Below are 17128 nucleotides of genomic sequence, written 5' to 3'. Positions count from 1 at the left end.
TTCCACTCAACATAATAATTTTGAGGTTTATCTATGTTGTTGAATTCATCAATAGTTCATTCCTTTTAATAGCTGATTAGCTTTCCATTGTATGGATATACCACAATGTTCTTAGCACTTTACTTCCTGATGGACACTTGGGTTGTTTCCAGTTTAGTGATATTACAAATCAAACAGCTGTAAATAGTTGCATATGTGTCTTGATATGGATATAAGTTCTCTCTCTTTTTTTTTGGCTCCACTGTGCAGTATGTGGGATTTTAGTTACCTGACCAGGGATCGAACCCACAACCCCTGGAGTGGAAGTATGGAATCTTAACCACTGGACTGCTAGAGAAGTCCCTTTTTAAACATTTATTTTTATTTATTTTTATTTTTTGGTATAAGCTCTCCTTTGTCTTAGGTAAATACTTAAGAATGGAAAGACTGGACCCTATGTTCGTGCTATTTACCTTTTAAAGAAACTATAAAGTTGATTGTCCAAGTGACTGTGCCATATTGCATTCCCACATGCAATTTAGAGACCTCAAGTTGTACCATATCCTAATCAACACTTGGTATGGTCAACATTTTTATTTTGGCCATTCTAATAGGTGTGCTTTATCACACTATGGTTTTCATTTGCATTTCTCTAAAGACTCATCATGTTGCTTGTTTTTTTAATATCTTAATTTGGAAAAAGAATATCATCTTTGGTAAAGTGTCTTCCAAACTTTGCCTCATTTTTTATTAGGTTATTTTCTTTCTTAATGTTGCATTTTAAGAGCTCTTTATGCATTCTGTATATAAATCCTTTATCAGATATATGATTTGCAAATAATTTCTCTCCATTATGGTTTGTCTTTTCCTATCTTAGCAGTATCTTTCTTAATTTTGATAACATGAAGTTAATGGATTTGTGTCTTTTATGGATTTTGCTTTTAGTATATTTATGAAATGTTTGCATTACCAAGGTAAAAAAATGTTCTTCTAAGTATTATTTAGAAGTTTTATAGTTTTGTGAAACACATTATGTTTAAAGTCCATTTTGAGTTAATTTTTGTATGTGGAAAAAAGCATGGGTTCAAGTTCATTTTGTGCAATTGTTTCAACAAAATTTGTTGAAAAGATTTACAGATTCTCCACTGAATTGTCTTTGCATCTTTGTTTAAAATCAATTGAATATATGTAAGTGGGCCTTTATTGGCACTTTCTATTCTAGTTCAGTGATCCTTTACATAAATATTATTCAGTCGTTTTTACTGAAGTTTTCCAATAAGTCTTAGTGTTAGGTGATATGTCTTTCAAGTTTGTTCTTCTTTTTCCAAACTTGTTATTACTACTCTAGGTCTTTGATTTATATATCAGTGTTAGAATCATCTTGTCAATATCTAATAACAAAACACCTGTTGAGATTTCGATAGAAATCACATGGAATTTATAGATCAATTTAGGGAGAATTGCCAACTTAGCTGTATTGAGCCTTCTAAGCCCTAAAAAAAGTAAAATTCTCCACTTATTCAGGTCTTCTTTAAAGCCTTTCAGCACTGATTTGAGTGTACAAATGTTGCATATCTTTAGTTGGATTTATTCCTAATATTCCAAACTTTTGATGGTATTGTATTTTAATTTTAATTTCTTTATTTTCTGTGTATAGAAATATACTTGATATTTCTATAATAAACTGGCACACTACAAAAATGCTAAACCGAACTTCTTTGTTTTATTTCTTTTTTTATTTATTTTTTAGATTCAGCAGATTTTTTTACTTAGAAAATCATGCAAATTCTAAATCCCTTCACTTCTCCGGTCTCCGGTCTCCACCTCCTCAACTCAGAAAGTTCACTAGTCTGTGCCCTTCTATTCTCTCCCTGTGTTGTTCCTGGAATATTTATCTGCTTAGTAACATGGGACAACAGAAAACTACCTTGTCTGTTTCACTTCTCTCAGAAAATACTGTCCTTTTTGCATAATATTTAAAGTCATCTTGAGAATTGTTGTTTCATATATTTTACCCAGTTTCTTAGCTGTTTGAAGGAAGATAAATCTGTCCCCTGTTATTCCAGTCTGGCCCGAAGCAGAAATATGTAAAGTGTGTCTCAATCTATACAAGTATCCACCTCTTGTCCTCACATTTTTTTTTATTAAAATATGATTTACATACCATAAAATCCATTGTTTCAAAGTGTACAGTTGAATAATTTTTAGAATATTCACTTAATTGTTCAATAACCACCACTATCTAATTCCAGAACGTTTTATCAGCTCACAAAAGAACCCCTGCCAACCCTTAATCTACTTTCTGTCTCTATGGAGTTTTCTATACCGGCTACTTCATGTAGATAAAGTTATGCACTATGTGGCCTTTGCCTCTGACTTCTTTCAATAAGCAGAATATTTTCAAGGCTTATCAATGCTATAGGATGAATTGGTAACTTATTTTTATGGCTAAATAATGTTGTTATATGGATATACCACATTTTATTTATTCTTTGATCAATTGATGGATATTTGGGTGGTTTGGACTTTTTGTTTATTACAAGTAATGCTGCTGTTAACATTCATGTTCATATTTTTGGGTTGATATGAGTTTTCAGTTAGTTTGAATATATGCCTGAGAGGGTAACTGCTGAATCATATGTTTAATTTTTGATAAACTGCCAAAATATTTTACAAAGTGACCTTGTTTTCCCTCTGCATTGCAGCCTAAAATCTTCCTTCCCTCAGTAAGCTGGAGCCAAGTTTTGTAGCAAACAATAACACAAGGTTCACATGGCTATATACAGATGGCACTCCACAGTGTGCGTGGAAATAGGAGAAAAAAGAAAACAGTGGCACTAAATAAATTTCAGATTTTTGTAAAAAATGGAAAATCTTTGCCGTCACAAAGTAGAGCATACTCTGGCATCGCACTGCTTTACCTTGGTACTCAGGTGGAAAAAAGCAATGTGAACACTTAGGTGGTGAGTTTAGTTTGTAATAATATTCTTCTCTAGAGACAAAGAAACTAATAAAATGTCTTCTTTGTAAAGTACATGAGAACTTTTCTGTGGTAAAATGATGCAATTGGGCCTATAGTTAGGAGAGTAGATTTTAAGTGTCCTCACCAATAAATAAATAGTAACTACCTGAGGTGACAGATATGTCATTTAGCTATATTATGGTAATCATTTCATATGTATACATCAAAAGATCATGTTGTACATCATAAATATATGAATCTTCCTCAACTTATCAACTTATGATGGAGTTACATACCAATAAACCCATCATAAATTGAAAATATCATATGGTGAAAATGCATTTAATGCACCTAACCTACCAAACATCATAACTTAGCCTAATTGACCTTAAACATGCTCAGAATACTTACATTAGTCTACAGTTGGGAAAAATCATCTAATACAAAGCCTATTTTATAATAAATTGTTAAATATCTCATGTAATTTATTGAATTCTGCACTCAAAGTGAAAACAGGATGTTTGTACGGATACAGAATGGTTGTAAGTATTGGTTGTCCACCCTTGTGATCACCTGGCTGATTGGGAGGTGCCACTGCTCAGCTGTGGCTCTGTGCCTAATGCATTTCATTAGTTGGGATATTCAAAATTTGAAGTACACTTTGCACTGAATGCATGTAACTTTTGCATCATTGTAAATTGGAAAAATTTTGAGTGGGACCATTCTAAGTCAGGGACTGTCTGTATAAAATTTTTATTTAACAATCATACCTCAATGAAACTGGATAAATAGGGGGATGGGCCTAGAACCTCTTGTTGCAAGAAATCCAGGCACTTTAAAAAATGCCTAGGTTAAGCCTTTGAAAAGGAAAAGAAAATCTCATTGGCTTAATTGTGATTAAAAAAACAGTGATTATACTATTTTGTTGAAAGATGTTGAGTAAATTAAAAGAATCATACACCATTGACATTGACAGTGAAACATCTTCAAATAGAAAAAGTGCTAAAAAGTGGTGGTAAAACATATATAATTTTCCCAAAATTTAATCACTAATGCTATACATTGATCAGTGCAGGTTTGTGAGTCTTATGTTGAAGTTAATCTAATTATAAACCATGGGTTAACTTTTCGTTTTACACCAACATAATATCTGGAAGAACATATGTGTTTGTAGAATGTTAAATTGTTAGAATATTCAGAAGGAAAATATTTGTTCTTGAAGAGGGAAAGGGATCCATGTTATATTGTTGAAATAGAATGTGAAATTCAGTAGATTCAAGGTAATTTCAGGGAATTCCACTGGTTTGCAAAGAAATGGAAAATGCTGAAAATTTTTCAGAATTAAAAGGAATGAGCTAACACAAGAATACAGTAAGAGTTTATTGAAGTAGAATTAAGATCTCAGTAAAGGTAGAAACTGCTTGTCCATTCCCTTAATAAGAAGTCCCCCTTTATGATAATAGCATTGTAATGGGACAACCCATGTGCAATGGAAAAATGCATTCATTCTAAGGGCACTCATTTGGTTTGGATAGCCTCACATTCAGGAATGGTTCAAGGAGAAAATGGGAGAGGTTGTGACATTAAAATAAAATAAATAAATAAAAGGAAAAAATGCCTTGAGGAAAATATATTGAATTATTATAAAAAATAATTTAACATCACCAATACACTAAAAGGAATTTGGGGGTATGTTGTATATATCAGTCAGAATCTTTGCAAGTATAAATCATTTGATTGTGTGTCCACATTACAATCAGTTGTTTGTACTTCATTATCTCCATCTTTTGCTTTGGAAAGAGTAGGAGCCTATGCCAAAAACACAGACTATTTTGCATTGGAAATCTCCAAATCTAACCATTATGGCATAAATTCTTTGAATGCAGACACCAATTTTGTACAGTTGCTTATGGTATGCATAATGCTGCACAAGGCAATGTACTAAGTGTATTATTTTACACATAGGAAGTGTAAAATAATAATTTCTGAAGGATAAACAGATAAATTTTCAGGACATTTAAATTTTACATGCAGAACACTGAATTTCAAACTAACTCAACTAACATTAATATACATACTATCACATTTTATAATCAGAAAAATTAATTAAAATAATACAGTGTAGCTTGAATCAAAAATATATCTTCTTCCAAGTAACCATATCAATTTGAGCATAGAGTTTGCCAATGTCATATTCAAAGCACTTTAAAAATCAATTTTTCTCTTTTTTTTTCCCAAAATACAATATATAGAATTTTACATTGAAGGGAAAAAAAAATAGCTGACACATAGGGGAAAGAAATGATTGGCTTTCCCCAGCCAGTGTCTGTCTGGATGGGAAGAGAGAAGCATGACATTACTGGAGAGGTGATGACATCTAAAATGATGTATCAGAGTACTTGCTTTGGCAGCACATATACTAAATTTGGACCGATACAGAGATTAGCATGGCCCCTGCACAGGATGACATGCAAATTCATGAAGCATTCCATATTTTGAAAGCAGTTCAAAGAGGGAAGATTATAGCAATACAAGTCTACCTCAAGAAACAAGAAAAAATCTCAAATAAATAATCTAACTTTACACTAAAGGAACTAGAGAGAGAAAAACAAAAAAAAAACCCAAAGTTATTAGAAGGAAGGAAATCATAAAAATCAGAGCAGAAATAAATGAAACAAAACAAAGAAAACATAGCAAAGATCAATAAAACTAAAATTTGCTTCTTTGAGAAGATAAACAAAATTGAGAAACCTTTACCCAGACTCATCAAAAAAAAAAAAAAAAAAGAATGGAGAAGTTACAACAGACACCACAGAAATACAAAGCATCCTAAGAAACTACTACAAGCAACTCTATGCCAATAAAATGGACAACCTGGAAGAAACAGAGAAATTTTTAGAAAGGTATAACCTTACAAGACTGAACCAGGAAGAGACAGAAAATATAAACAAACCAATCACAAGTAATGAAATTGAAACTGTGATTAAAAATCTTCCAACAAACAAAAGTCCAGGACCAGATGGTTTCACAGGTGAATTCTATCAAGTATTTGGGGAAGAACTAACACCAATCCTTCTCAAACTCTTCAGAAAATTGTAGAGGAAGGAACACTCCCAAACTCATTCTATGAGGCCACAATCACCCTGATACCAAAACCAGACAAAGATACTACAGAAAAAGAAAATTACAGACCAATATCACTGATGAATATAGATGCAAAAATCTTCAACAAAATACTAGCAAACATAATCCAACAACATGGTAAAAGGATCATACACCATGATCAAGTGGGGTTTATCCCAGGGATGCAAGGATTCTTCAATATATGTAAATCAATCAATGTGATACACCATATTAACAAATTGAAGGATAAAAGCCATATGATCATCTCAACACCCATTTATGATAAAAGCTCTTCAGAAAGTGGGCACAGAGAGACCCTACCTCAACATAATAAAGGCCATATATGACAAACCCACAGCAAACATCATTCTTAATGGTGAAAAACTGAAAGTATTTCCTCTAAGATCAGGAGCAAGACAAGGATGTCCATTCTCACCACTATTATTCAACATTGTTTTGGAAGTCCTAGCCAAGGCAATCAGAGAAGAAAAAGAAGTAAAAGGAATACAATTTGGAAAAGTAGAAATAAAATTGTCACTGTTTGCAGATGAACTGACACTATACATACAGAATCCTAAAGATGCCACCAGAAAACTATTAGAGCTAATCAATGAATTTGGTAAAGTTGCAGGATGCAAAATTAATGTACAGAAATCTCTTGCATTCCTATACACTAATGATGAAAAATCTGAAAGAGAAATTAAGTAATCACTCCCATTTACCATTGCAACAAAAAGAATAAAATACCTAGGAATAAACCTACCTAAGGAGACAAAAGACCTGTATGCAGAAAACTATAAGACAATGATGAAAGAAATTAAAGATGATAAAAACAGGTGGAGAGATATACCATGTTCCTGGATTGGAAGAATAAGTATTGTGAAAATTACTAAACTATCCAAAACAATCTACAGATTCAATGCAATCCCTGTTCAAATTACCAATGGCATTATTTTACAGAACTAGAGCAAAAAAAGATCTTAAAATTTGCATGGAGACAAAAAAGACCCTGAATAACGAAAGCCGTGTTGATGAAAAAAAAACGGAGCTGGAGGAATCCGACTCCCTGACTTCAGAGTACACTACAAAGTTACAGTAATCAAGACACTATGGTACTGGAACAAAAGCAGAAATATTGATCAATGGAACAGGATAGAAAGTCCAGACATAAACCCATGCACCTGTGGTCAACTAATCTATGACAAAGGAGGCAAGAATATACAATGGAGAAAAGACAGTGTCTTCAGTAAGTGGTGCTGGGAAAACTGGATAGCTACATGTAAAAGAATGAAATACGAACACTCCCTAACACCATACACAAAAATAAACTCCAAATGGATTAGAGACCTAAATGTAAGACTGGACACTGTAAAACTCTTAGGGGAAAATATAGGAAGAACACTGTTTGACATAAATCATAGCAAGATCTTTTTTGATCCACCTCCTAGAGTAATGGAAATAAAAAGAAAAATAAACAAACGGGACCTAATGAAACTTAAAAGCATTTGCAAAGCAAAGGAAAATACAAACAAGACAGAAAGACCACCCTCAGAATGCGAGAAAATATTTGCAAATGAATCAACGGACAAAGGATTAATCTCCAAAATATATAAACAGCTCTTGCAGCTCAATATTAAAAAAAACAATAACCCAATCCAAAAATGGGCAGAAGAGCTAAATAGATATTTCTCCAAAGAATACATACAGGAGGGCACAAAGTACCTGAAAAGCTGCTCAACATCAGTAATTATTAGAGAAATGCAAATCAAAACTACAATGAGATATCACCTCACACCAGTTAGAATGGGCATCATCAGAAAATCTACAAACAACAAATGCTGGAGAGGGTGTGGAGAAAAGGGAACCCTCTTGCACTGTTGGTGGGAATGTAAATTGATACAGCCACTATGGAGAACAGTATGGAGGTTCCTTAATAAACTAAAAATAGAATTACCATATGATCCAGCAATCCCATTACTGGGCATGTACCCTGAGAAAACCATAATTCAAAAAGACACATACACCCCAATGTTCATTGCAGCACTATTTACAATAGCCAGGTCATGGAAGCAAGCTAAATGTCCATGAGCAGACAAATGGCTAAAGAAGATATGGTACATATATACAATGGAATATTTCTCAGCCATAAAAAGGAAAAAATTTGGTCATTTGTTGAGACGTGGATGGATCTAAATAATGTCATACACAATGAAGTAAGTCAGAAATAGAAAAACACATGTCGTATATTAATGCATATATGTGGAACCTAGAAAAATGGGACAGAAGAACAGGTTTACAGTGCAGAAATAGAGACACAGATGTAGCGAACAAACGTATGGACACCAAGTGGGGAAAGTGGTGGGGGTGGGTGGTGGTGGTGTGATGAATTGGGAGATTGGAATTGACTTATATACACTAATATGTATGAAATGGATAACTAATAAGAACCTGCTTTATAAAAAATAAATAAAATAAAATTCAAAAATAAAATAAAATGATGTGTTACAGTGTTAAAACAAATGAATATGTGATTCAATATTCTTCTAAATACATACAATAAAATGTTTTATTTTAATATATTTCATTGCTTCTATAATTCATTTATTGTTTCTTTTTCATTTTTTCTTTATTTTTCTTTTTTAGTATCACTACTTTGTGCTCTCTATATTAAATCATAACCATAGCAATACCTTAGAGATATCTCACAGATGGATAGGAAATTGCTAACAATGCAAGGCAACTTAAAAAGGAAATAACAGGATAGGCCATTACCATGACTGTCACAGTCTATGTTGCCCAGGGCTTTGTCCTGCCATCTCAAGAAACCTCTGCTTATAGAAGCAGAGCTCTCAGGGAAGGCCGTGGTATCAATCTTCTCATTTTACTTTAATGCTACTGTCCCATAACTTCTGCTTTATAAAATATATTTTAGGGTTGACTCAGCTATGTTTATAATATTAGCAGATATGAAGGTAAATATGTAGACTCAGAAATTAGCTCTACAAATTGTTTGAGAAACAAGAAAGAATTAAGGTTTCAGATAATGGCAGTTTTTCATAATAAATTTACATTCTGTGATAAAAGTGTAGTCTAAAGAACCAAGGAGAAAATAACTCCATTAGACAGGTTCATTCTGAATAGAGATTCCACATAATTATAGTAGAATATATAACCTCATTTGAGTATAACTGATTACAAGTACTCACGCTGATGGGAATCAGGAATATTGTGTTAATCATGGTAATGCTTTTCTAACTCACTGATGGTTACTCACTTATCTATCAGGAACAGTCTTTAGATCTGCTAATCACTTTCCTTTTATCTTTTTTTTAATGGAAGTATAATTGACTTACAATATTATACCAGTTTCAGGTGTACAACACAGAGATTTGATACTTTTGTATATTACAAAATGACCACAACAATGTCTAGTTATCATCTGTCACCCAAGGATATTAACATATTATTGAATATATTCTCTATGCAGTACATTAAGTCTCTGTGACTTATTTCTTTCATAACTGAAATAATCTCCCTCTCCTAGTTCAATCATCTACCCATTCTCCTCTCCTCTGGCAACCACTTGTTTGTCTGCTGCATCTATGAGTCTGCTTCAATTTTGTTATGTTTGTTCATTTGTTTTGGTTTTTAGATTCCACATATAAGTCAAATCATATGGTAATTGTTTTTCTCTATATGACTTATTTCACTTAGTGTAATATCCTCTAGGCCCAGACATGTTGTTGCAAATGGAAAGATTTCATTTCTCATAGCTCAATAATGTTCCATTTTGTGTGCCTCTGTGTGTGTGTAATATATATGTGTGTGTGTACATATATACATATATAAATATATCACATATATATGTATTTGTAGATATGTGTGTGTTTATATGTATGTATGTGTGTGTGTGTGTGTATATATATATATATATATGTTATGTATATGTATATACACATCACATCTTCTTTAGCCATTCATCTGTTGGTGGACACTTAGGATGCTTCCATATCTTGGCTATTGTAAATAATGCTGCAATGAACCTATATAGATAGGGGTGCAAATATCTTTTCAAGTTACTATTTTTGTTTTCTTTGGGGAAAATCCTAGAAGTGGAATTGTTGAATCATATAGTTGTCCTATTTTTAAATATTTGAGGAGTCTCCATACTATTTTCCATTGTGCCTGCCCCAGTTTACATTCTCACCAAATATGCACAAATGTCCCCTTTTCTCCACATCTTTGCCAACACTTCTTTGTTGTCTTTGTGATAATAGTCATTCTGACAGATATGAGGTGATATCTCACTGTGGTTTTGATTTGCATTTGCCTGAGTGTTGGTGAAGTTGAGTATTTTTTCATGTGTCCATTGGCTCTGTGTATGTCTTATTTAGAAAAAATGTCTATTCATGTCTTCTTCCCATGTATTAATTGAGGTGTTTGGTCTTTTTGATATTGAGTTGTTTGAGTTCTTCGTATGTTTTGGATATTAGCATATTATCAGGTATATCTTTTGCAAATACGTTCTTCCATTCAGTAGGCTGCCTTTTCCTTTAGTTGACAGTTTCCTTCATTGTACAAAAACTGTTTAGTTTGATGTACTCCCATTTGTTTTTGCAGATGAAATTTATATAGATAGGTATAAATTAGTAAATCATGTGTTAGAAACCCCAGATAAAAGGTAAGAGTGGAGATTAGGATTTTTTAAAATTATTTAACAAATATGTATTGAGTTTATTCTGTGTTCAGACACTGTTATAGGCACTGGAGATACATTAAATGATGTCTGCCCTTATAGAGATTACATTCAAGTAAGTCATGACCACCATATAGTTCCCTTTCTTATGAATTTAGATAATAATTGTTCTTGTGGTTGGAAACTATAAGATTTTATTAGTTTTCTAACAACATATTTATATTTAAGGTATTCACAAGAAGAAAAAATATTTTGTTAGGCTATCAGTCTATTGACTGGTAACGTATATTTATTTGAGCAGTATAATGGTAGCAAGCTCAGTAGCGATATTTATTTTTGCCAAACATTTTTCATTCTGTTTAATTCTAAGAATAATTTAAAAATCTCAAATGAAATAAAGAATTAGGGAACAAACCTAAGTTCATATTCATATATAGTTGTGGTTAATTCCTAAGTTTTTCTTTAGCTGTTAAAATCAAAGTCAAAATCAAGATTAGGATTTATTTTTCAGTATCTACCAGTAGAGGTGCATTAATTTTGCTTAATTTTAGTTACTTTCAAGGAAATGAATTTAGTCTTCGAAAGAGGAAAGCATATCACAGGTAACATTTTCCACTGACTAGAGTCAATGTTTCTTCACGGCCAACCAAATATTTTATTATTATTTTCTATATTTTCATTGCTTAGCTCTTAAAGTACATTATTGGTAGTGGTTGATCTATTTTCACCGTATATTATGGCCCTGCAAGGTTTTCTTTCAGTTTTTCTGGTTATTATTTTCATAATCGGTCTCAAGTTTTCTTCCAAGAAAAATATGCATATTCATTTATTTTACTCTCAATTTCAAAACAAATGAAAAATAGGAAAAGACAATTTTGTAGTAAAGCACAATTGTTGCTCTTTTCTGATGACAATGTAATCCTAGGAAAGGTTAAGCTTTACTCTAAATAAATGCAAGAGTTTATTCAGATCCAGCACATGAACATACATTATGAAGACATGTAAAATATTTGTCAAAATGTATTTTCGTGCTTGACTTTCATCACCTCTGCTCTCAGCTACAGTTCACTATTTCTTATTCTTCTTGCAGGTCCATTTGAGATATATTTTGACAATCAGTCAAACTTATTAGTTTACAAAAGTCTGCTTTCTTAATGTGGGTAAGATAATAATGCAGAAGGATGATACACTCAGCTTTGTGGCACACAAAGCATAGTATTGCACAAGATTAATAATCTGGGGACTAATAATTGGGAGATATAAAGCAGTAATTTATAATCATGAATTGATACTCTAGTTCAGATTAGTTTACCTAATTACCAAACCTTAGAATCTGAACAAATGGACCATGTGACAGATGAACTTCTATAGGGATAGAAGGGGGAAATATTTTTTAATCAGCTAGAGGACAGCATAAATCCCTGAAAATCTAAGTTGAGAATATTAAGAAATCTGAATATGGAAACGATGACATGGGAAATGATAGAATATGAAGGTAAGCTTCACCTGCTTAAAAATTTGATCTGGATTAAGTTTAATTTGTATGGTTTGACAGGCAGTGCAAGTGCCTGTTTGCTGATCATATTCTTAGGCATAATTGTCAAAAAATTTGATCAAAGAAAAATGGAAAGGGGCAAACATTTCTTGAACTTTCCTTTGAAATAATGACCCCCTTTCCTTTTCTCATTAATTTTAAACCATCATCACCACAAAGAAGCAGAGACTCCATTTATCTGTAGTCTGGTGGCTGGTAATTTATATTTCTCTGTAGGTTCATCAATTTTAAGCCTTTGCAGTAAACAAAGGACCTCTGCTTGACTTTAGTAGATAGTCTTGACATATATTAAGTTACTCCAATTACTAAAAGAAGGTATTCTGACAATATCTTCACTCCTACAAATACCTTTCCTGTATTCTCACCTAGCAAACTGCACCCAGTAGGTATTAAAACTATTTATTCAAACAGCGACTGAATTAAAAAATTAATAGCATATGTTAAATGTGGCACAAAAATATGAGTTTATGTAAGTTTGTTTGAAAAAAAAGTAACAATAGCCATTTAAGAAGTCTAGATAGTATTTACTTGACCCAGAAATTCCATTACTGGACATTTGTTTTCCAGATACACTTGTACATGTGTGCAAAGACAAATGTAGTAGGATGCACAATCGAATTTCTTGTAATACCAAAAGATTAAAACACATTGTAAATGTCCTTCAATAAGAGATAGGCTAAAAACATGTTACAGCCACAAAATAGAAACCGTGCGGCCATTTAAAAGAACTATGTTTATATTACAGTGTGTATATATGTGTGTGTGTGTGTACACACATACTCATATATATATATATAATCTATATATGCATCATGTTTATTTATGTGTATATAGTACAGATATATACCATACACATATATTTATTGTACATTTGATAACATATATACAACACACACAAATATGAAAAGATCTCTAAGATATGTAAAGTTTAAAATAGAACATTAGGGCTTCCCTGGTGGTGCAGTGGTTGAGAATCTGCTTGCCAATGCAGGGGACATGGGTTCGAGCCCTGGTCTGGGAAGATCCCATGTGCCACGGAGCAACTAGGCCCATGAGCCACAATTACTGAGCCTGCGCGTCTGGAGCCTGTGTTCCGCAACAAGAAAGGCCGCAATAGTGAGAGGCCTGCGCACTGCGATGAAGAGTGGCCCCCACTTGCCACAACTAGAGAAAGTCCTCGCACAGAAACAAAGACCCAACACAGCCATAAATAAGTAAATTAAATAATAATAATAATTCTTAATTTTAAAAAAGTAAAATAGAACATAAAGAGCAGCACTATGTACTATACATAAGTGCCAATCCTAGAAAAAATTCAAATTTCTGTCAACCAAGAAATGGATAAAGAAATTGTATTCTGTTGATATAATAGAACACCATACATCAAAGAAAATTAATGAGCTATAGCTACACACAATATGCTTGAATCTGAAATACATAATATTGAACTAAAAAAAGTTAGATGCCAAAGAATACCTTTAATAAAATTCGAAAACAGGCAACACTAAACTATAGATTTTAGTTACCATATAATGATGATAAGATAAAGGAAAAAATAAAGGAGCAAATATCATAAAATTCAGCTTCGTTTTACCAATAGAGAGAGGAGAATTACCATTTATTTGCAATCACTCTGTGTGTGTGTTTGTGTGTGTGTATTGGCAATGCTGTATTTATTAAACTTGGAGGTGATTATATTGTAGCTCAGGTTATAATAATTCATTATATCTACATTAATGTTTTATACACATTTTATTTATGGTATATTTAATGAATAACAAGATATTAATATGAAATATAAGATGCTAATCAATATGTGCCTTATGTTTATATTTGTGGTAAGAGGAGAGTGTAGTATATTTACAAATGTGTATATATATGTATATATATAATTTTCTGATGGACAACCAAAAAGTTGAAAGGGTAGTTACATTGGAGTAAAGACATAATAAAGTAAAAATTGTGCCCAGAATGTCATCAGGAAAAATACTAGCTTGGTGAGTTTTTTTTTCCTTGAAGAACTGCTTTTTAGTTGTTTGACAGAAGGGCTAAGCTTTTGAAAATATGTTTTTCTTTTTTTGTTAGAGCAGCAAAATGCCAGGTATGCCTGGTTTTTCTCAATTGTGTAAATTCCAACAGTTTTAGCTTGTGCAAAATATTTGAAGTCTAGTCTAAAGAAATTTTCAATTAGCGCCTTTGTAATATAGTATTTGTTATTAACCAAATTCCACTACATAAACTTTTGTAATGTGTTGCCTCACTGAAAATAGCAAATTGACCTAAGAACACAATAAGAGGAATTAACCAAATGAGTTGAATTTATTCCTGTCTAACTGTATCCAAGTTACATTTCTTAGTTTATTAAGGGGAAATGATAGCAGAACAAATAACAAAAAAAAAAAATGTTAAAAATAAAATACTGTTTTTCTAATAAACATATACAGTTACTTGTAAAGTGGACACATTTTTGCAGCTACAGAATACATTTGTAAATGCAATGACAGTATTATAAATATACTTTGTTGACATTATAGAGGATAATCCACCTTCTCTCTTACTTGGCTGTAATTTCTGTATTACTTCAGAACAAGGTGAGAGAGGTGATCCACCTGAATTTTCATCCCTGCTTTCCGACTTTAGTGAAATCTGAAGATTTTTCCTGAAATCCAAAGTCTGTTCTAAACTTGTTTTATGAGAGCTACACACACTAAATAATGATGAATGAGTTTCTCCTTGTGGTCATGAACTTTTGCAGGAATACTCCATTAAGTTTAAATCTTTTGAAAATATGTGCCTCATAGAGGTGCCAGAGAAGATTGAAAGTAATCCTGTATTTCTTAAGGTGATGCTTCAGCCTTACAGTATGTGGTAAGAATTTGAAAACTTTCTTTAGCTTTAATCTGTATAGCTATATCTTCCTTAAGAATGCAATGTGATGAAGAGTCAATTCTGCAATGATTCACCTAAAAATGCAACAGCAAAAATTGATACAGGGATATTTAACTCTGAATAGATGAGGACTATTCGACTACCTCCAGTCTCACAAAAATATTTTAGTTTGCAAGATATGCTGGAAATTATGTTTAGAGTGATTTACCATGGTCCACATTGCTGATTAAGATTGAATAAGCAGTTGAAATAAAAGAAACAAGAAGAGGGGATGAAAATATGGCTTAGAAACAAGCCCAAAATTGCTGCAAGTGGTCCAATTTTTTCATAGTCAAATGGTTTTTGTAAAGCTTCAGTAGAATAATCAATGCTTACTCCTTTGAAATTGCACTCCTTTAGTTCTCTGGTCATTTGATTCTAGACTCCCCAGGAATGAGGCCTGGGAGAAGAAAAATGACAACAAGGGAGTGTATGCCTGTGTCCTTCTCCTTTTTTGTTTTATTTTGTTTTGTTTTAATACCTTACTCTGCATAAAAGAGAGATTCCCATTTTGTTTAATACTCTTTCAGAATTTGTAGATGGAGGTTATGAACTTAGGAAAACTTGTATATAAATCCTAAAAGAACCCCTTTGTACTTTGTGACCTTAGACATTGTTTTAAATTTTTTATTGGCTCATTTTCTATAAAATGGAGATGATCATACTTACAAGTTTGATTTCTTAATTAAAACAATTTATGTGCTACAGCATATAGTCAAATGTTATAAGAATGTTCTTTTTTAAATATTGATCTAAAGGCAAAACATTTGTGAAAAAGTTGTGTAGTAATTATTATGGTCAAATATTAAGAATTATTTTTCCATAGAGTTTAGCAAAAGAGCAAGATATACCTTAGTTCTCACATTAAAACAATCAACATTTTTCCTATTCAACAGACATAATGATTTTAAATATAATATTAAACATAAAAGCAACATACCTATATGTACAAAGCAAAATACCTATATGTACCAAAGTGCAAACTAAATAAGAAATGTGGAGTATTCTTACTAATAAAACTATACATTTTTGATGTACATGAAGGAAATCTGAATAAATGGAAAGCTACAAAGGTGTATGAATGAAACAAGTCAATTTTGTAAAACTTTCAATTCTTTCCCCTCAACAAATTTAATGTAATCTCCAAATCCTGGAACTTGACAAAATCATCCTAAATTTCTAAAATTCAAGTGGAATTTTACATGAGGAAGAATAAGCAAAAAAATATTGAAATATAATTATAAAGAAGGGAAAGGCTCATCCTATCAGATAATACAATATAAAGACCTAATTTAAAAATAGCATAATGTTCCTATTGGCATAACTAGACCTATAGAACAATGGAACAGAGATTTCTAAAACAGAGCCATATATATACTTGAATTTGAATTTGAAAAATGTGATGTCTTTAATAAACGGTTTTGGAATTCCAATATCAAATCACTGACATACACACGTGCAAAAAATATCCAAGTTAGTGAAAAACCTAAATGAAAAATGATACAACTAAAATTATAGTTATAGAAGAATTTGTTTATGTATTTGGAGTATTAAAAGTGTATTGAACAAATCATAAAGAAATAAACTGGTAAATTTGACTGAACAAAATTTTAAACTATTTAAAAATAATGCTATAATTATATCTAAAATGTGCACAAAAGCATGTAATAAAATATTTGCAACATGAATAACATATAATCAATAACATTAGTCCCAAGGGTGTATAAAGCAGAATTTAGCCATATCTGCTATGTTTCAACTTGTATAAAGAAAATATACTCAAATGGTATACTTAAAAACTAAGAATAATAAAATAATAAAATTTGGCATAAGACAGATCAGGCCAGGTCAGGTGTGCATTGTGAAGGATTTCAGAACAAGCCAC

General features: G+C 32.0%; 1 non-coding gene and 1 pseudogene across 1 annotated transcript; both read left to right on the top strand.

Moving 5' to 3' along the window:
• The first annotated feature begins 5336 nt into the window (after window positions 1–5336).
• LOC116743370 lies at window positions 5337–5439 on the top strand. Its single transcript, XR_004346756.1, has one exon. It is a non-coding gene; the product is annotated as a U6 spliceosomal RNA (small nuclear RNA).
• Window positions 5440–12227: 6788 nt separating this feature from the next.
• LOC116742940 overlaps window positions 12228–17128 on the top strand; it is a 124977-nt pseudogene continuing 120076 nt past the window's right edge.

This window comes from Phocoena sinus, chromosome 18, assembly GCF_008692025.1.
Source record: "Phocoena sinus isolate mPhoSin1 chromosome 18, mPhoSin1.pri, whole genome shotgun sequence".
In the NCBI taxonomy this organism is placed as follows: Eukaryota; Metazoa; Chordata; class Mammalia; order Artiodactyla; family Phocoenidae; genus Phocoena; species Phocoena sinus.
Note: the sequence above shows the minus strand (reverse complement) of the source record. Positions and strands in the feature narration are given on the sequence as shown.